The sequence below is a fragment of the Heterodontus francisci genome, chromosome 6 (genome assembly GCF_036365525.1).
Source record: "Heterodontus francisci isolate sHetFra1 chromosome 6, sHetFra1.hap1, whole genome shotgun sequence".
NCBI lineage: Eukaryota > Metazoa > Chordata > Chondrichthyes > Heterodontiformes > Heterodontidae > Heterodontus > Heterodontus francisci.
Window position 1 is genome coordinate 158,096,428 of NC_090376.1, and position 19,373 is coordinate 158,115,800.

The window sequence follows — 19,373 nt, forward strand, 5'->3', positions numbered from 1 at the left end:
GTGATAGAGAGTGATAGTGAGTGCCAGAGAGTGTCAGAGAGTGTCAGAGAGTGTCAGAGAGTGTCTGAGAGTGTCTGAGAGTGTCAGAGAGTGTCAGAGAGTGTCAGAGAGTGTCAGAGAGTGATAGAGAGTGTCAGAGATTGATAGAGAGTGTCAGCGAGTTTTAGTGAGTGTCTGAGAGTGTCAGAGTGTGTCAGAGAGGGATAGAGAGTGTCAGAGAGTGATAGAGTGTGTCAGAGATTGTCAGAGAGTGATAGTGAGTGTCTGAGAGAGTCTGAGAGTGTCAGAGATTGTCAGAGACTGTCAGAGACTGTCAGAGAGTGTCAGAGAGTGATAGAGAGTGTCAGAGAGTGTCAGAGAGAGATAGAGTGGGATAGAGAGTGAGAGAGAGTGTCAGAGAGTGTCAGAGAGTGATAGAGAGTGTCAGAGAGTGGTAGAGAGTGGTAGAGTGTGTCAGAGAGTGATAGAGAGTGTCAGAGAGTGTCAGAGAGTGATAGTGAGTGTCTGAGAGAGTCTGAGAGTGTCAGAGATTGTCAGAGACTGTCAGAGACTGTCAGAGACTGTCAGACAGTGTCAGACAGTGTCAGACAGTGTCAGAGAGTGTCAGAGAGTGTCAGAGAGTGTCAGAGAGAGATAGAGAGGGATAGAGAGTGAGAGAGAGTGTCAGAGAGTGTCAGAGAGTGATAGAGAGTGTCAGAGAGTGATAGAGAGTGTCAGAGTGTGATAGAGAGTGTCAGAGAGTGATAGAGAGTGTCAGAGTGTGATAGAGAGTGTCAGAGAGTGATAGTGAGTGTCTGAGAGTGTCAGAGAGTGTCAGAAAATGTCAGAGAGTGATAGAGAGTGATAGAGAGTGTCAGAGAGTGATAGTGAGTGTCTGAGAGTGTCAGAGAGTGTCAGAAAATGTCAGAGAGTGATAGAGAGTGATAGAGAGTGTCAGCGAGGGATAGTGAGTGTCTGAGAGTGTCAGAGTTTGTCAGAGAGTGATAGAGAGTGTCAGAGAGTGTCAGAGAGTGTCAGAGAGTGATAGAGAGTGATAGAGAGTGTCTGAGATTGTCTGAGATTGTCAGAGTGTGTCAGAGACTGTCAGAGAGTGTCAGAGAGTGTAAGAGAGAGATAGAGAGTGATAGAGAGTGAGAGAGAGTGACAGAGAGTGTCAGAGTGTGTCAGAGAGAGATAGAGTGTGATAGAGAGTGATAGAGAGTGATAGAGTGTGATAGTGAGTGTCAGAGAGTGTCAGAGTGTGATAGTGAGTGTCAGAGAGTGTCAGAGAGTGTCAGAGAGTGATAGAGAGTGATAGAGAGTGTCAGCGAGTTATAGTGAGTGTCTGAGAGTGTCAGAGTGTGTCAGAGAGGGATAGAGAGTGTCAGAGAGTGATCGAGAGTGATCGAGAGTGATAGAGTGTCTGAGAGTCTCTGAGATTGTCAGAGTGTGTCAGAGACTGTCAGAGAGTGTGAGAGAGTGATAGAGAGTGTCAGAGAGTGTAAGAGAGAGATAGAGAGTGATAGAGAGTGAGAGAGAGTGACAGAGAGTGTCAGAGAGAGATAGAGTGTGATAGAGAGTGATCGAGAGTGATCGTGAATGTCAGAGAGTGTCAGAGTGTCAGAGAGTGTCAGAGAGTGATAGAGAGTGTCAGCGAGTGATAGTGAGAGTCTGAGAGTGTCAGAGTGTGTCAGAGGGACAGAGATTGTCAGAGAGTGATAGTGAGTTTCGGAGAGTGTCTGAGAGTGTCAGAGAGTGATAGAGTGTGTCAGAGAGTGATAGAGTGTGTCAGAGGGTGATAGTGAGTGTCAGAGAGTGATAGAGAGTGTCTGAGAGTGTCTGAGATTGTCAGAGAATGTCAGAGAGTTCAAGAGTGTGTCAGAGAGTGTCAGAGAGTGTCTGAGAGTGATAGTGAGTGTCTGAGAGTGATAGTGAAGTTCTGAGAGTGATAGTGAGTGTCTGAGAGTGTCAGAGAGTGATAGTGAGTGTATGAGAGTGTCAGAGTGTGCCAGAGGGTGTCAGATAATGTCAGAGAGCGATAGAGAGCGATAGACAGTGATAGACAGTGATAGAGAGTGTCAAAGAATGTCAGAGTGATAAAGAGTGTCAGAGAGTGTCAGAGAGTGTCAGAGAGTGTCAGAGAGTGTCAGAGAGTGATAGAGAGTGATAGAGAGTGTCAGCGAGTGATAGTGAGTGTCTGAGAGAGTCAGAGTGTGTCAGAGAGGGATAGAGAGTGACAGAGTGTCTGAGAGTGTCTGAGATTGTCAGAGTGTGTCAGAGACTGTCAGAGAGTGTCAGAGAGTGTAAGAGAGAGATAGAGAGTGATAGAGAGTGAGAGAGAGTGACAGAGAGTGTCAGAGTGTGTCAGAGAGAGATAGAGTGTGATAGAGTGTGATAGAGAGTGATAGAGAGTGATCGAGAGTGATCGTGAGTGTCAGAGAGTGTCAGAGAGTGTCAGAGAGTGATAGTGAGTGTCAGAGAGTGTCAGAGAGTGTCAGAGAGTGTCAGAGAGTGATAGCGAGTGATAGAGAGTGTCAGCGAGTGATAGTGAGAGTCTGAGAGTGTCAGAGTGTGTCAGAGAGGGATAGAGAGTGTCAGAGAGTGATAGAGTGAGTCAGAGATTGTCAGAGAGTGATAGTGAGTTTCGGAGAGTGTCTGAGAGTGTCAGAGAGTGATAGAGTGTGTCAGAGAGTGTAAGAGAGTGACAGAGAGAGATAGAGAGTGTCAGAGAGTGTCAGAGAGTGATAGAGAGTGATAGAGAGTGTCAGAGGGTGATAGTGAGTGTCAGAGAGTGATAGAGAGTGTCTGAGATTGTCAGAGAATGTCAGAGAGTTCAAGAGTGTGTCAGAGAGTGTCAGAGAGTGTCAGAGAGTGTCAGAGAGTGTCAGAGAGTGATAGTGAATGTGTGAGATTGTCTGAGAGTGTCTGAGATTTTCAGAGAATGTCAGAGAATGTCAGAGAGTGATAGAGAGTGTCAGAGAGTGTCAGAGAGTTCAAGAGAGTGTCAGAGAGTGATAGTGAGTGTCTGAGAGTTTCAGAGTGTTTCAGAGATTGATAGAGAGTGATAGAGAGTGATAGAGAGTGACAAAGAGTGACAGAGAGTGTCAGAGAGTGTCAGTGTGTGTCAGAGAATGATAGTGAGTGTCTGAGAGTGTCAGAGAGTGTCAGAGAGTGTCAGAGAGTGTCAGAGAGTGTCAGAGAGTGATAGAGAGTGATAGAGTGCCTGAGAGTGTCTGAGATTGTCAGAGTGTGTCAGAGACTGTCAGAGAGTGTCAGAGAGTGATAGAGAGTGTCAGAGAGTGTCAGAGAGTGTAAGAGAGAGATAAAGAGTGATAGAGAGTGAGAGAGAGTGACAGAGACTGTCAGAGTGTGTCAGAGAGAGATAGAGTGTGATAGAGAGTGATAGAGAGTGATAGAGAGTGATCGGGAGTGATCGTGAGTGTCAGAGAGTGTCAGAGAGTGATAGTGAGTGTCAGAGAGTGTCAGAGAGTGATAGTGAGTGTCAGAGAGTGTCTGAGAGTGTCAGAGAGTGATCGTGAGTGTCAGAGAGTGTCAGAGAGTGATAGTGAGTGTCAGAGAGTGTCAGAGAGTGTCAGAGAGTGATAGTGAGTGTCAGAGAGTGTCAGAGAGTGTCTGAGAGTGTCAGAGAGTGTCAGAGAGTGTCAGAGAGGGATAGCGAGTGGCAGAGAGTGGCAGAGAGTGGCAGAGAGTGATTTTGAATGTCAGAGTGTATCAGAGAGTGATAGTGAATATCTGAGAGTGTCAGAGAGTGTCAGAGAGTGTCAGAGAGTGTCAGAGAGTGATAGAGAGTGATAGAGAGTGAAAGAGAGTGTCAGCGAGTGATAGTGAGTGTCTGAGAGTGTCAGAGAGTGTCAGAGAGTGTCAGAGAGTGTCAGAGAGTGTCAGAGAGTGTCAGAGAGTGATAGAGAGTGATAGAGAGTGATAGAGAGTGATAGAGAGTGTCAGCGAGTGATAGTGAGTGTCTGAGAGTGTCAGAGTGTGTCAGAGAGGGATAGAGAGTGTCAGAGAGTGTCAGAGAGTGATCGTGTGTCTGAGAGTGTCTGAGATTGTCAGAGTATGTCAGAGTATGTCAGAGACTGTCAGAGAGTGTCAGAGAGTGTCAGAGAGTGTCAGAGAGTGATAGAGAGTGATAGAGAGTGATAGAGAGTGTCAGCGAGTGATAGTGAGTGTCTGAGAGTGTCAGAGTGTGTCAGAGAGGGATAGAGAGTGTCAGAGAGTGTCAGAGAGTGATCGTGTGTCTGAGAGTGTCTGAGATTGTCAGAGTATGTCAGAGACTGTCAGAGAGTGTCAGAGAGTGTCAGAGAGTGTCAGAGAGTGATAGAGAGTGATAGAGAGTGATAGAGAGTGTCAGCGAGTGATAGTGAGTGTCTGAGAGTGTCAGAGTGTGTCAGAGAGGGATAGAGAGTGTCAGAGAGTGTCAGAGAGTGTCAGAGAGTGATCGAGTGTCTGAGAGTGTCTGAGATTGTCAGAGTATGTCAGAGTATGTCAGAGACTGTCAGAGACTGTCAGAGAGTGTCAGAGAGTGTCAGAGAGTGTCAGAGAGTGATAGAGAGTGATAGAGAGTGTCAGAGAGTGTCAGAGAGTGTAAGAGAGAGATAGAGAGAGATAGAGAGTGATAGAGAGTGAGAGAGAGTGACAGAGAGTGACAGAGAGTGTCAGAGTGTGTCAGAGTGTGATAGAGAGTGATAGAGAGTGATCGAGAGTGATCGTGAGTGTCAGAGAGTGTCAGAGAGTGATAGTGAGTGTCAGAGAGTGTCAGAGAGTGTCAGAGAGTGTCAGAGAGTGGCAGAGAGTGGCAGAGAGTGATAGAGAGTCTCAGCGAGTGATCGTGAGAGTCTGAGAGTGTCAGAGTGTGTCAGAGAGGGATAGAGAGTGTCAGAGAGTGATAGAGTGTGTCAGAGAGTGATAGAGTGTGTCAGAGATTGTCAGAGTGTGATAGTGAGTTTCGGAGAGTGTCTGAGAGTGTCAGAGAGTGATAGAGTGTATCAGAGAGTGTAAGAGAGTGACAGAGAGAGATAGAGAGTGTCAGAGAGTGTCAGAGAGTGTCAGAGAGTGATAGAGAGTGATAGAGAGTGTCAGATGGTGATACTGAGTGTCAGAGAGTGATAGAGAGTGTCTGAGAGTGTCTGAGATTGTCAGAGAGTTCAAGAGTGTTTCAGAGAGTGTCAGAGAGTGATAGTGAATGTGTGAGAGTGTCTGAGAGTGTCTGAGATTTTCAGAGAATGTCAGAGAGTGATAGAGAGTGTCAGAGAGTGTCAGAGAGTGATAGTGAGTGTCAGAGAGTGTCTGAGATTGTCAGAGAATGTCAGAGAGTTCAAGAGTGTGTCAGAGAGTGTCAGAGAGTGATAGTGAATGTGTGAGAGTGTCTGAGAGTGTCTGAGATTTTCAGAGAATGTCAGAGAGTGTCAGAGAGTGATAGCGAGTGATAGAGAGTGTCAGCGAGTGATAGTGAGAGTCTGAGAGTGTCAGAGTGTGTCAGAGAGGGATAGAGAGTGTCAGAGAGTGTAAAAGAGAGATAGAGAGTGATAGAGAGTGATAGAGAGTGATAGAGAGTGAGAGAGAGTGAGACAGAGTGTCAGAGTGTGTCAGAGAGAGATAGAGTGTGATAGAGAGTGATAGAGAGTGTCAGCGAGTGATCGTGAGAGTCTGAGAGTGTCAGAGTGTGTCAGAGAGGGATAGAGAGTGTCAGAGAGTGATAGAGTGTGTCAGAGATTGTCAGAGTGTGATAGTGAGTTTCGGAGAGTGTCTGAGAGTGTCAGAGAGTGATAGAGCGTGTCAGAGAGTGTAAGAGAGTGAGAGAGAGAGATAGAGAGTGTCAGAGAGTGTCAGAGAGTGTCAGAGAGCGTCAGAGAGTGATAGAGAGTGATAGAGAGTGTCAGAGGGTGATAGTGAGTGTCAGAGAGTGATAGAGAGTGTCTGAGAGTGTCTGAGATTGTCAGAGAGTTCAAGAGTGTGTCAGAGAGTGTCAGAGAGTGATAGTGAATGTGTGAGAGTGTCTGAGAGTGTCTGAGATTTTCAGAGAATGTCAGAGAATGTCAGAGAATGTCAGAGAGTGATAGAGAGTGATAGAGAGTGTCAGAGAGTGTCAGAGAGTGATAGTGAGTGTCAGAGAGTGTCTGAGATTGTCAGAGAATGTCAGAGAGTTCAAGAGTGTGTCAGAGAGTGTCAGAGAGTGATAGTGAATGTGTGAGAGTGTCTGAGAGTGTCTGAGATTTTCAGAGAATGTCAGAGAGTGTCAGAGAGTGATAGCGAGTGATAGAGAGTGTCAGCGAGTGATAGTGAGAGTCTGAGAGTGTCAGAGTGTGTCAGAGAGGGATAGAGAGTGTCAGAGAGTGATAGAGTGTGTCAGAGATTGTCAGAGAGTGATAGTGAGTTTCGGAGAGTGTCTGAGAGTGTCAGAGAGTGTCAGAGAGTGTCAGAGAGTGATAGAGTGTCTGAGAGTGTCTGAGAGTGATAGAGAGTGCCAGAGAGTGCCAGAGAGTGTAAGAGAGGGATAGAGAGTGATAGAGAGTGAGAGAGAGTGACAGAGAGTGTCAGAGAGTGTCAGAGAGAGATAGAGTGTGATAGAGAGTGATTGAGAGTGATCGAGAGTGATCGTGAGTGTCAGAGAGTGTCAGAGAGTGATAGTGAGTGTCAGAGAGTGTCTGAGAGTGTCAGAGAGTGTCAGAGAGTGTCAGAGAGTGTCAGAGAGTGTCAGAGAGTGATAGCGAGTGATAGAGAGTGTCAGAGAGTGTAAGAGAGAGATAGAGAGTGATAGAGAGTGAGAGAGAGTGACAGAGAGTGTCAGAGAGTGTCAGAGTGTGTCAGAGAGAGATAGAGTGTGATAGAGAGTGATCGAGAGTGATCGTGAGTGTCAGAGAGTGACAGAGAGTGATAGTGAGTGCCAGAGTGTGTCTGAGAGTGTCAGAGAGTGTCAGAGAGTGTCAGAGAGTGATAGCGAGTGATAGCGAGTGATAGATAGTGTCAGCGAGTGATAGTGAGAGTCTGAGAGTGTCAGAGTGTGTCAGAGAGAGATAGAGAGTGTCAGAGAGTGATAGAGTGTGTCAGAGATTGTCAGAGAGTGATAGTGAGTTTCGGAGAGTGTCAGAGAGTGTAAGAGAGTGACAGAGAGAGATAGAGAGTGTCAGAGAGTGTCAGAGAGTGTCAGAGAGTGTCAGAGAGTGATAGAGAGTGATAGTGAGTGTCAGAGGGTGATAGTGAGTGTCAGAGAGTGATAGAGAGTGTCTGAGATTGTCAGAGAATGTCAGAGAGTTCAAGAGTGTGTCAGAGAGTGTCAGAGAGTGTCAGAGAGTGATAGTGAATGTGTGAGAGTGTCTGAGAGTGTCTGAGATTTTCAGAGTATGTCAGAGAGTGATAGAGAGTGTCAGAGAGTGTCAGAGAGTTCAAGAGAGTGTCAGAGAGTGATAGTGAGTTTCTGAGAGTTTCAGAGTGTTTCAGAGATTGATAGAGAGTGAGAGAGAGTGATAGAGAGTGACAAAGAGTGTCAGAGAGTGTCAGAGAGTGTCAGAGAGTGTCAGTGAGTGTCAGAGAATGATAGTGAGTGTCAGAGAGTGTCAGAGAGTGTCAGAGAGGGATAGAGAGTGATAGAGAGTGATAGAGTGTCTGAGAGTGTCTGAGATTGTCTGAGATTGTCAGAGTGTGTCAGAGTGTGTCAGAGTGTGTCAGAGAATGTCAGAGAGTGTCAGAGAGTGTCTGAGAGTGTCTGAGAGTGTCAGAGAGTGTAAGAGTGAGTCAGAGAATGTCAGAGAGTGATAGAGAGTGACAGAGAGTGTCAGCTAGTGATAGTGAGAGTCTGAGAGTGTCAGAGTGTGTCAGAGAGGGATAGAGAGTGGCAGAGAGTGGCAGAGAGTGGCAGAGAGTGGCAGAGAGTGTCAGAGAGTGATTTTGAATGTCATAGTGTATCAGAGAGTGATAGTGAATATCTGAGAGTGTCAGAGAGTGTCTGAGAGTGTCAGAGAGTGTTAGAGAGTGTTAGAGAGTGTCAGAGAGTGATAGAGAGTGAAAGAGAGTGTCAGCGAGTGATAGTGAGTGTCTGAGAGTGATAGTGAGTGTCAGAGAGTGTCAGAGAGTGTCAGAGAGTGTCAGAGAGTGTCAGAGAGTGATAGAGAGTGTCAGAGAGTGATAGAGAGTGTTAGAGAGTGTCAGAGAGTGTCAGAGAGTGTCAGAGAGTGATAGAGAGTGATAGAGAGTGATAGAGAGTGATAGAGAGTGAAAGACAGTATCAGCGAGTGATAGTGATTGTCTGAGAGTGTCAGAGTGTGTCAGAGAGGGATAGAGAGTGTCAGAGAGTGATAGAGAGTGATAGAGAGTGAGAGAGAGTGAGAGAGAGAGAGAGAGAGTGACAGAGAGTGTCAGAGTGTGTCAGAGAGAGATAGAGTGTGATAGAGAGTGATAGAGAGTGATCGAGAGTGATCGTGAGTGTCAGAGAGTGTCAGAGAGTGATAGTGAGTGTCAGAGAGTGTCTGAGAGTGTCAGAGAGTGTCAGAGAGTGATAGAGAGTGACAGAGAGTGTCAGCGAGTGATAGTGAGAGTCTGAGAGTGTCAGAGTGTGTCAGTGAGGGATAGAGAGTGGCAGAGAGTGGCAGAGAGTGTCAGAGAGTGATTTTGAATGTCAGAGTGTATCAGAGAGTGATAGTGAATATCTGAGAGTGTCAGAGAGTGTTTGAGAGTGTCAGAGAGTGTTAGAGAGTGTCAGAGAGTGTCAGAGAGTGTCAGAGAGTGTCAGAGAGTGTCAGAGAGTGATAGAGAGTGATAGAGAGTGATAGAGAGTGATAGAGAGTGAAAGACAGTATCAGCGAGTGATAGTGAGTGTCTGAGAGTGATAGTGAGTGTCAGAGAGTGTCTGAGATTGTCAGAGAATGTCAGAGAGTTCAAGAGTGTGTCAGAGAGTGTCAGAGAGTGATAGTGAATGTGTGAGAGTGTCTGAGAGTGTCTGAGAGTGTCTGAGATTTTCAGAGAATGTCAGAGAGTGTCAGAGAGTGTCAGAGAGTGATAGCGAGTGATAGAGAGTGTCAGCGAGTGATAGTGAGAGTCTGAGAGTGTCAGAGTGTGTCAGAGAGGGATAGAGAGTGTCAGAGAGTGATAGAGTGTGTCAGAGATTGTCAGAGAGTGATAGTGAGTTTCGGAGAGTGTCAGAGAGTGTCAGAGAGTGTCAGAGAGTGATAGAGAGTGATAGAGTGTCTGAGAGTGTCTGAGAGTGATAGAGAGTGCCAGAGAGTGTAAGAGAGGGATAGAGAGTGATAGAGAGAGAGAGAGAGTGACAGAGAGTGTCAGAGAGTGTCAGAGAGTGTCAGAGAGAGATAGAGTGTGATAGAGAGTGATAGAGAGTGATCGAGAGTGATCGTGAGTGTCAGAGAGTGTCAGAGAGTGATAGTGAGTGTCAGAGAGTGTCAGAGAGTGTCAGAGAGTGTCAGAGAGTGTCAGAGAGTGTCAGAGAGTGATAGCGAGTGATAGCGAGTGATAGAGAGTGAGAGAGAGTGACAGAGAGTGTCAGAGAGTGTCAGAGTGTGTCAGAGAGAGATAGAGTGTGATAGAGAGTGATCGAGAGTGATCGTGAGTGTCAGAGAGTGACAGAGAGTGATAGTGAGTGCCAGAGTGTGTCAGAGAGTGTCAGAGAGTGTCAGAGAGTGATAGCGAGTGATAGATAGTGTCAGCGAGTGATAGTGAGAGTCTGAGAGTGTCAGAGTGTGTCAGACAGGGATAGAGAGTGTCAGAGAGTGAGAGAGTGTGTCAGAGATTGTCAGAGAGTGATAGTGAGTTTCGGAGAGTGTCTGAGAGTGTCAGAGAGGGATAGAGAGTGTCAGAGAGTGTAAAAGAGAGATAGAGAGTGATAGAGAGTGATAGAGAGTGATAGAGAGTGAGAGAGAGTGAGACAGAGTGTCAGAGTGTGTCAGAGAGAGATAGAGTGTGATAGAGAGTGATAGAGAGTGTCAGCGAGTGATCGTGAGAGTCTGAGAGTGTCAGAGTGTGTCAGAGAGGGATAGAGAGTGTCAGAGAGTGATAGAGTGTGTCAGAGATTGTCAGAGTGTGATAGTGAGTTTCGGAGAGTGTCTGAGAGTGTCAGAGAGTGATAGAGCGTGTCAGAGAGTGTAAGAGAGTGAGAGAGAGAGATAGAGAGTGTCAGAGAGTGTCAGAGAGTGTCAGAGAGTGATAGAGAGTGATAGAGAGTGTCAGAGGGTGATAGTGAGTGTCAGAGAGTGATAGAGAGTGTCTGAGAGTGTCTGAGATTGTCAGAGAGTTCAAGAGTGTGTCAGAGAGTGTCAGAGAGTGATAGTGAATGTGTGAGAGTGTCTGAGAGTGTCTGAGATTTTCAGAGAATGTCAGAGAATGTCAGAGAATGTCAGAGAGTGATAGAGAGTGATAGAGAGTGTCAGAGAGTGTCAGAGAGTGTCAGAGAGTGTCTGAGATTGTCAGAGAATGTCAGAGAGTTCAAGAGTGTGTCAGAGAGTGTCAGAGAGTGATAGTGAATGTGTGAGAGTGTCTGAGAGTGTCTGAGATTTTCAGAGAATGTCAGAGAGTGTCAGAGAGTGATAGCGAGTGATAGAGAGTGTCAGCGAGTGATAGTGAGAGTCTGAGAGTGTCAGAGTGTGTCAGAGAGGGATAGAGAGTGTCAGAGAGTGATAGAGTGTGTCAGAGATTGTCAGAGAGTGATAGTGAGTTTCGGAGAGTGTCTGAGAGTGTCAGAGAGTGTCAGAGAGTGTCAGAGAGTGATAGAGTGTCTGAGAGTGTCTGAGAGTGATAGAGAGTGCCAGAGAGTGTAAGAGAGGGATAGAGAGTGATAGAGAGTGAGAGAGAGTGACAGAGAGTGTCAGAGAGTGTCAGAGAGAGATAGAGTGTGATAGAGAGTGATTGAGAGTGATCGAGAGTGATCGTGAGTGTCAGAGAGTGTCAGAGAGTGATAGTGAGTGTCAGAGAGTGTCAGAGAGTGTCAGAGAGTGTCAGAGAGTGTCAGAGAGTGTCAGAGAGTGTCAGAGAGTGATAGCGAGTGATAGAGAGTGTCAGATCGTGATAGAGAGTGTCAGAGAGTGTAAGAGAGAGATAGAGAGTGATAGAGAGTGAGAGAGAGTGACAGAGAGTGTCAGAGAGTGTCAGAGTGTGTCAGAGAGAGATAGAGTGTGATAGAGAGTGATCGAGAGTGATCGTGAGTGTCAGAGAGTGACAGAGAGTGATAGTGAATGCCAGAGTGTGTCTGAGAGTGTCAGAGAGTGTCAGAGAGTGATAGCGAGTGATAGCGAGTGATAGATAGTGTCAGCGAGTGATAGTGAGAGTCTGAGAGTGTCAGAGTGTGTCAGAGAGGGATAGAGAGTGTCAGAGAGTGATAGAGTGTGTCAGAGATTGTCAGAGAGTGATAGTGAGTTTCGGAGAGTGTCAGAGAGTGTAAGAGAGTGACAGAGAGAGATAGAGAGTGTCAGAGAGTGTCAGAGAGTGTCAGAGAGTGTCAGAGAGTGATAGAGAGTGATAGTGAGTGTCAGAGGGTGATAGTGAGTGTCAGAGAGTGATAGAGAGTGTCTGAGATTGTCAGAGAATGTCAGAGAGTTCAAGAGTGTGTCAGAGAGTGTCAGAGAGTGTCAGAGAGTGATAGTGAATGTGTGAGAGTGTCTGAGAGTGTCTGAGATTTTCAGAGAATGTCAGAGAGTGATAGAGAGTGTCAGAGAGTGTCAGAGAGTTCAAGAGAGTGTCAGAGAGTGATAGTGAGTTTCTGAGAGTTTCAGAGTGTTTCAGAGATTGATAGAGAGTGAGAGAGAGTGATAGAGAGTGACAAAGAGTGTCAGAGAGTGTCAGAGAGTGTCAGAGAGTGTCAGTGAGTGTCAGAGAATGATAGTGAGTGTCAGAGAGTGTCAGAGAGTGTCAGAGAGTGATAGAGAGTGATAGAGTGTCTGAGAGTGTCTGAGATTGTCTGAGATTGTCAGAGTGTGTCAGAGTGTGTCAGAGTGTGTCAGAGAATGTCAGAGAGTGTCAGAGAGTGTCTGAGAGTGTCAGAGAGTGTAAGAGTGAGTCAGAGAATGTCAGAGAGTGATAGAGAGTGACAGAGAGTGTCAGCTAGTGATAGTGAGAGTCTGAGAGTGTCAGAGTGTGTCAGAGAGGGATAGAGAGTGGCAGAGAGTGGCAGAGAGTGGCAGAGAGTGGCAGAGAGTGTCAGAGAGTGATTTTGAATGTCATAGTGTATCAGAGAGTGATAGTGAATATCTGAGAGTGTCAGAGAGTGTCTGAGAGTGTCAGAGAGTGTTAGAGAGTGTTAGAGAGTGTCAGAGAGTGATAGAGAGTGAAAGAGAGTGTCAGCGAGTGATAGTGAGTGTCAGAGAGTGTCAGAGAGTGTCAGAGAGTGTCAGAGAGTGTCAGAGAGTGATAGAGAGTGTTAGAGAGTGTCAGAGAGTGTCAGAGAGTGTCAGAGAGTGATAGAGAGTGATAGAGAGTGATAGAGAGTGATAGAGAGTGAAAGACAGTATCAGCGAGTGATAGTGATTGTCTGAGAGTGTCAGAGTGTGTCAGAGAGGGATAGAGAGTGCCAGAGTGTGTCAGAGAGTGTCAGAGAGTGTCAGAGAGTGATAGCGAGTGATAGATAGTGTCAGCGAGTGATAGTGAGAGTCTGAGAGTGTCAGAGTGTGTCAGACAGGGATAGAGAGTGTCAGAGAGTGAGAGAGTGTGTCAGAGATTGTCAGAGAGTGATAGTGAGTTTCGGAGAGTGTCTGAGAGTGTCAGAGAGGGATAGAGAGTGTCAGAGAGTGTAAAAGAGAGATAGAGAGTGATAGAGAGTGATAGAGAGTGATAGAGAGTGAGAGAGAGTGAGACAGAGTGTCAGAGTGTGTCAGAGAGAGATAGAGTGTGATAGAGAGTGATAGAGAGTGTCAGCGAGTGATCGTGAGAGTCTGAGAGTGTCAGAGTGTGTCAGAGAGGGATAGAGAGTGTCAGAGAGTGATAGAGTGTGTCAGAGATTGTCAGAGTGTGATAGTGAGTTTCGGAGAGTGTCTGAGAGTGTCAGAGAGTGATAGAGCGTGTCAGAGAGTGTAAGAGAGTGAGAGAGAGAGATAGAGAGTGTCAGAGAGTGTCAGAGAGTGTCAGAGAGTGATAGAGAGTGATAGAGAGTGTCAGAGGGTGATAGTGAGTGTCAGAGAGTGATAGAGAGTGTCTGAGAGTGTCTGAGATTGTCAGAGAGTTCAAGAGTGTGTCAGAGAGTGTCAGAGAGTGATAGTGAATGTGTGAGAGTGTCTGAGAGTGTCTGAGATTTTCAGAGAATGTCAGAGAATGTCAGAGAGTGATAGAGAGTGATAGAGAGTGTCAGAGAGTGTCAGAGAGTGATAGTGAGTGTCAGAGAGTGTCTGAGATTGTCAGAGAATGTCAGAGAGTTCAAGAGTGTGTCAGAGAGTGTCAGAGAGTGATAGTGAATGTGTGAGAGTGTCTGAGAGTGTCTGAGATTTTCAGAGAATGTCAGAGAGTGTCAGAGAGTGATAGCGAGTGATAGAGAGTGTCAGCGAGTGATAGTGAGAGTCTGAGAGTGTCAGAGTGTGTCAGAGAGGGATAGAGAGTGTCAGAGAGTGATAGAGTGTGTCAGAGATTGTCAGAGAGTGATAGTGAGTTTCGGAGAGTGTCTGAGAGTGTCAGAGAGTGTCAGAGAGTGTCAGAGAGTGATAGAGTGTCTGAGAGTGTCTGAGAGTGATAGAGAGTGCCAGAGAGTGTAAGAGAGGGATAGAGAGTGATAGAGAGTGAGAGAGAGTGACAGAGAGTGTCAGAGAGTGTCAGAGAGAGATAGAGTGTGATAGAGAGTGATTGAGAGTGATCGAGAGTGATCGTGAGTGTCAGAGAGTGTCAGAGAGTGTCAGAGAGTGTCAGAGAGTGTCAGAGAGTGTCAGAGAGTGTCAGAGAGTGTCAGAGAGTGTCAGAGAGTGATAGCGAGTGATAGAGAGTGTCAGAGCGTGATAGAGAGTGTCAGAGAGTGTAAGAGAGAGATAGAGAGTGATAGAGAGTGAGAGAGAGTGACAGAGAGTGTCAGAGAGTGTCAGAGTGTGTCAGAGAGAGATAGAGTGTGATAGAGAGTGATCGAGAGTGATCGTGAGTGTCAGAGAGTGACAGAGAGTGATAGTGAATGCCAGAGTGTGTCTGAGAGTGTCAGAGAGTGTCAGAGAGTGATAGCGAGTGATAGCGAGTGATAGATAGTGTCAGCGAGTGATAGTGAGAGTCTGAGAGTGTCAGAGTGTGTCAGAGAGGGATAGAGAGTGTCAGAGAGTGATAGAGTGTGTCAGAGATTGTCAGAGAGTGATAGTGAGTTTCGGAGAGTGTCAGAGAGTGTAAGAGAGTGACAGAGAGAGATAGAGAGTGTCAGAGAGTGTCAGAGAGTGTCAGAGAGTGTCAGAGAGTGATAGAGAGTGATAGTGAGTGTCAGAGGGTGATAGTGAGTGTCAGAGAGTGATAGAGAGTGTCTGAGATTGTCAGAGAATGTCAGAGAGTTCAAGAGTGTGTCAGAGAGTGTCAGAGAGTGTCAGAGAGTGATAGTGAATGTGTGAGAGTGTCTGAGAGTGTCTGAGATTTTCAGAGAATGTCAGAGAGTGATAGAGAGTGTCAGAGAGTGTCAGAGAGTTCAAGAGAGTGTCAGAGAGTGATAGTGAGTTTCTGAGAGTTTCAGAGTGTTTCAGAGATTGATAGAGAGTGAGAGAGAGTGATAGAGAGTGACAAAGAGTGTCAGAGAGTGTCAGAGAGTGTCAGAGAGTGTCAGTGAGTGTCAGAGAATGATAGTGAGTGTCAGAGAGTGTCAGAGAGTGTCAGAGAGTGATAGAGAGTGATAGAGTGTCTGAGAGTGTCTGAGATTGTCTGAGATTGTCAGAGTGTGTCAGAGTGTGTCAGAGTGTGTCAGAGAATGTCAGAGAGTGTCAGAGAGTGTCTGAGAGTGTCAGAGAGTGTAAGAGTGAGTCAGAGAATGTCAGAGAGTGATAGAGAGTGACAGAGAGTGTCAGCTAGTGATAGTGAGAGTCTGAGAGTGTCAGAGTGTGTCAGAGAGGGATAGAGAGTGGCAGAGAGTGGCAGAGAGTGGCAGAGAGTGGCAGAGAGTGGCAGAGAGTGATTTTGAATGTCATAGTGTATCAGAGAGTGATAGTGAATATCTGAGAGTGTCAGAGAGTGTCTGAGAGTGTCAGAGAGTGTTAGAGAGTGTTAGAGAGTGTCAGAGAGTGATAGAGAGTGAAAGAGAGTGTCAGCGAGTGATAGTGAGTGTCAGAGAGTGTCAGAGAGTGTCAGAGAGTGTCAGAGAGTGTCAGAGAGTGATAGAGAGTGTTAGAGAGTGTCAGAGAGTGTCAGAGAGTGTCAGAGAGTGATAGAGAGTGATAGAGAGTGATAGAGAGTGATAGAGAGTGAAAGACAGTATCAGCGAGTGATAGTGATTGTCTGAGAGTGTCAGAGTGTGTCAGAGAGGGATAGAGAGTGTCAGAGAGTGATAGAGAGTGATAGAGAGTGAGAGAGAGTGAGAGAGAGAGAGAGAGAGTGACAGAGAGTGTCAGAGTGTGTCAGAGAGAGATAGAGTGTGATAGAGAGTGATAGAGAGTGATCGAGAGTGATCGTGAGTGTCAGAGAGTGTCAGAGAGTGATAGTGAGTGTCAGAGAGTGTCTGAGAGTGTCAGAGAGTGTCAGAGAGTGATAGAGAGTGACAGAGAGTGTCAGCGAGTGATAGTGAGAGTCTGAGAGTGTCAGAGTGTGTCAGTGAGGGATAGAGAGTGGCAGAGAGTGGCAGAGAGTGTCAGAGAGTGATTTTGAATGTCAGAGTGTATCAGAGAGTGATAGTGAATATCTGAGAGTGTCAGAGAGTGTTTGAGAGTGTCAGAGAGTGTCAGAGAGTGTTAGAGAGTGTCAGAGAGTGTCAGAGAGTGTCAGAGAGTGTCAGAGAGTGATAGAGAGTGATAGAGAGTGATAGAGAGTGATAGAGAGTGAAAGACAGTATCAGCGAGTGATAGTGAGTGTCTGAGAGTGATAGTGAGTGTCAGAGAGTGTCTGAGATTGTCAGAGAATGTCAGAGAGTTCAAGAGTGTGTCAGAGAGTGTCAGAGAGTGATAGTGAATGTGTGAGAGTGTCTGAGAGTGTCTGAGATTTTCAGAGAATGTCAGAGAGTGTCAGAGAGTGTCAGAGAGTGATAGCGAGTGATAGAGAGTGTCAGCGAGTGATAGTGAGAGTCTGAGAGTGTCAGAGTGTGTCAGAGAGGGATAGAGAGTGTCAGAGAGTGATAGAGTGTGTCAGAGATTGTCAGAGAGTGATAGTGAGTTTCGGAGAGTGTCAGAGAGTGTAAGAGAGTGTCAGAGAGTGATAGAGAGTGATAGAGTGTCTGAGAGTGTCTGAGAGTGATAGAGAGTGCCAGAGAGTGTAAGAGAGTGTCAGAGAGTGATAGAGAGTGATAGAGTGTCTGAGAGTGTCTGAGAGTGATAGAGAGTGCCAGAGAGTGTAAGAGAGGGATAGAGAGTGATAGAGAGAGAGAGAGAGTGACAGAGAGTGTCAGAGAGTGTCAGAGAGTGTCAGAGAGAGATAGAGTGTGATAGAGAGTGATTGAGAGTGATCGAGAGTGATCGTGAGTGTCAGAGAGTGTCAGAGAGTGATAGAGAGTGATAGAGTGTCTGAGAGTGTCTGAGAGTGATAGAGAGTGCCAGAGAGTGTAAGAGAGGGATAGAGAGTGATAGAGAGAGAGAGAGAGTGTCAGAGAGTGTCAGAGAGTGATAGTGAGTGTCAGAGAGTGTCTGAGAGTGTCAGAGAGTGTCAGAGAGTGATAGAGAGTGACAGAGAGTGTCAGCGAGTGATAGTGAGAGTCTGAGAGTGTCAGAGTGTGTCAGTGAGGGATAGAGAGTGGCAGAGAGTTGCAGAGAGTGTCAGAGAGTGATTTTGAATGTCAGAGTGTATCAGAGAGTGATAGTGAATATCTGAGAGTGTCAGAGAGTGTTTGAGAGTGTCAGAGAGTGTTAGAGAGTGTCAGAGAGTGTCAGAGAGTGTCAGAGAGTGTCAGAGAGTGTCAGAGAGTGATAGAGAGTGATAGAGAGTGATAGAGAGTGATAGAGAGTGAAAGACAGTATCAGCGAGTGATAGTGAGTGTCTGAGAGTGATAGTGAGTGTCAGAGAGTGTCTGAGATTGTCAGAGAATGTCAGAGAGTTCAAGAGTGTGTCAGAGAGTGTCAGAGAGTGATAGTGAATGTGTGAGAGTGTCTGAGAGTGTCTGAGATTTTCAGAGAATGTCAGAGAGTGTCAGAGAGTGTCAGAGAGTGATAGCGAGTGATAGAGAGTGTCAGCGAGTGATAGTGAGAGTCTGAGAGTGTCAGAGTGTGTCAGAGAGGGATAGAGAGTGTCAGAGAGTGATAGAGTGTGTCAGAGATTGTCAGAGAGTGATAGTGAGTTTCGGAGAGTGTCAGAGAGTGTAAGAGAGTGTCAGAGAGTGATAGAGAGTGATAGAGTGTCTGAGAGTGTCTGAGAGTGATAGAGAGTGCCAGAGAGTGTAAGAGAGTGTCAGAGAGTGATAGAGAGTGATAGAGTGTCTGAGAGTGTCTGAGAGTGATAGAGAGTGCCAGAGAGTGTAAGAGAGGGATAGAGAGTGATAAAGAGAGAGAGAGAGTGACAGAGAGTGTCAGAGAGTGTCAGAGAGTGTCAGAGAGAGATAGAGTGTGATAGAGAGTGATTGAGAGTGATCGAGAGTGATCGTGAGTGTCAGAGAGTGTCAGAGAGTGATAGAGAGTGATAGAGTGTCTGAGAGTGTCTGAGAGTGATAGAGAGTGCCAGAGAGTGTAAGAGAGGGATAGAGAGTGATAGAGAGAGAGAGAGAGTGACAGAGAGTGTCAGAGAGTGTCAGAGAGTGTCAGAGAGAGATAGAGTGTGATAGAGAGTGATTGAGAGTGATCGAGAGTGATCGTGAGTGTCAGAGAGTGTCAGAGAGTGATAGTGAGTGTCAGAGAGTGTCAGAGAGTGTCAGAGAGTGTCAGAGAGTGTCAGAGAGTGATAGCAAGTGATAGCGAGTGATAGCGAGTGATAGAGAGTGAGAGAGAGTGACAGAGAGTGTCAGAGAGTGTCAGAGTGTGTCAGAGAGAGATAGAGTGTGATAGAGAGTGATCGAGAGTGATCGTGAGTGTCAGAGAGTGACAGAGAGTGATAGTGAGTGCCAGAGTGTGTCAGAGAGTGTCAGAGAGTGTCAGAGAGTGATAGCGAGTGATAGATAGTGTCAGCGAGTGATAGTGAGAGTCTGAGAGTGTCAGAGTGTGTCAGACAGGGATAGAGAGTGTCAGAGAGTGAGAGAGTGTGTCAGAGATTGTCAGAGAGTGATAGTGAGTTTCGGAGAGTGTCTGAGAGTGTCAGAGAGTGATAGAGTGTGTCAGAGAGTGTAAGAGAGTGACAGAGAGAGATAGAGAGTGTCAGAGAGTGTCAGAGAGTGTCAGAGAGTGATAGAGAGTGATAGAGAGTGATAGAGAGTGTCAGAGGGTGATAGTGAGTGTCAGAGAGTGATAGAGAGTGTCTGAGATTGTCAGAGAATGTCAGAGAGTTCAAGAGTGTGTCAGAGAGTGTCAGAGAGTGTCAGAGAGTGATAGTGAAAGTGTGAGAGTGTCTGAGAGTGTCTGAGATTTTCAGAGAATGTCAGAGAATGTCAGAGAGTGATAGAGAGTATCAGAGAGTGTCAGAGAGTTCAAGAGAGTGTCAGAGAGTGATAGTGAGTGTCTGAGAGTTTCAGAGTGTTTCAGAGATTGATAGAGAGTGAGAGAGAGTGATAGTGAGTGACAAAGAGTGACAGAGAGTGTCAGAGAGTGTCAGAGAGTGTCAGTGAGTGTCAGAGAATGATAGTGAGTGTCTGAGAGTGTCAGAGAGTGTCAGAGAGTGTCAGAGAGTGATAGAGTGTCTGAGAGTGTCTGAGAGTGTCTGAGATTGTCTGAGATTGTCAGAGTGTGTCAGAGTGTGTCAGAGAATGTCAGAGAGTGTCAGAGAGTGTCTGAGAGTGTCAGAGAGTGTAAGAGAGAGTCAGAGAATGTCAGAGAGTGATAGAGAGTGACAGAGAGTGTCAGCTAGTGATAGTGAGAGTCTGAGAGTGTCAGAGTGTTTCAGAGATTGATAGAGAGTGAGAGAGAGTGATAGTGAGTGACAAAGGGTGACAGAGAGTGTCAGAGAGTGTCAGTGAGTGTCAGAGAATGATAGTGAGTGTCTGAGAGTGTCTGAGAGTGTCTGAGAGTGTCAGAGAGTGTCAGAGAGTGATAGAGTGTCTGAGAGTGTCTGAGAGTGTCTGAGATTGTCTGAGATTGTCAGAGTGTGTCAGAGTGTGTCAGAGTGTGTCAGAGAATGTCAGAGAGTGTCAGAGAGTGTCTGAGAGTGTCAGAGAGTGATAGAGAGTGACAGAGTGTGTCAGCTAGTGATAGTGAGAGTCTGAGAGTGTCAGAGTG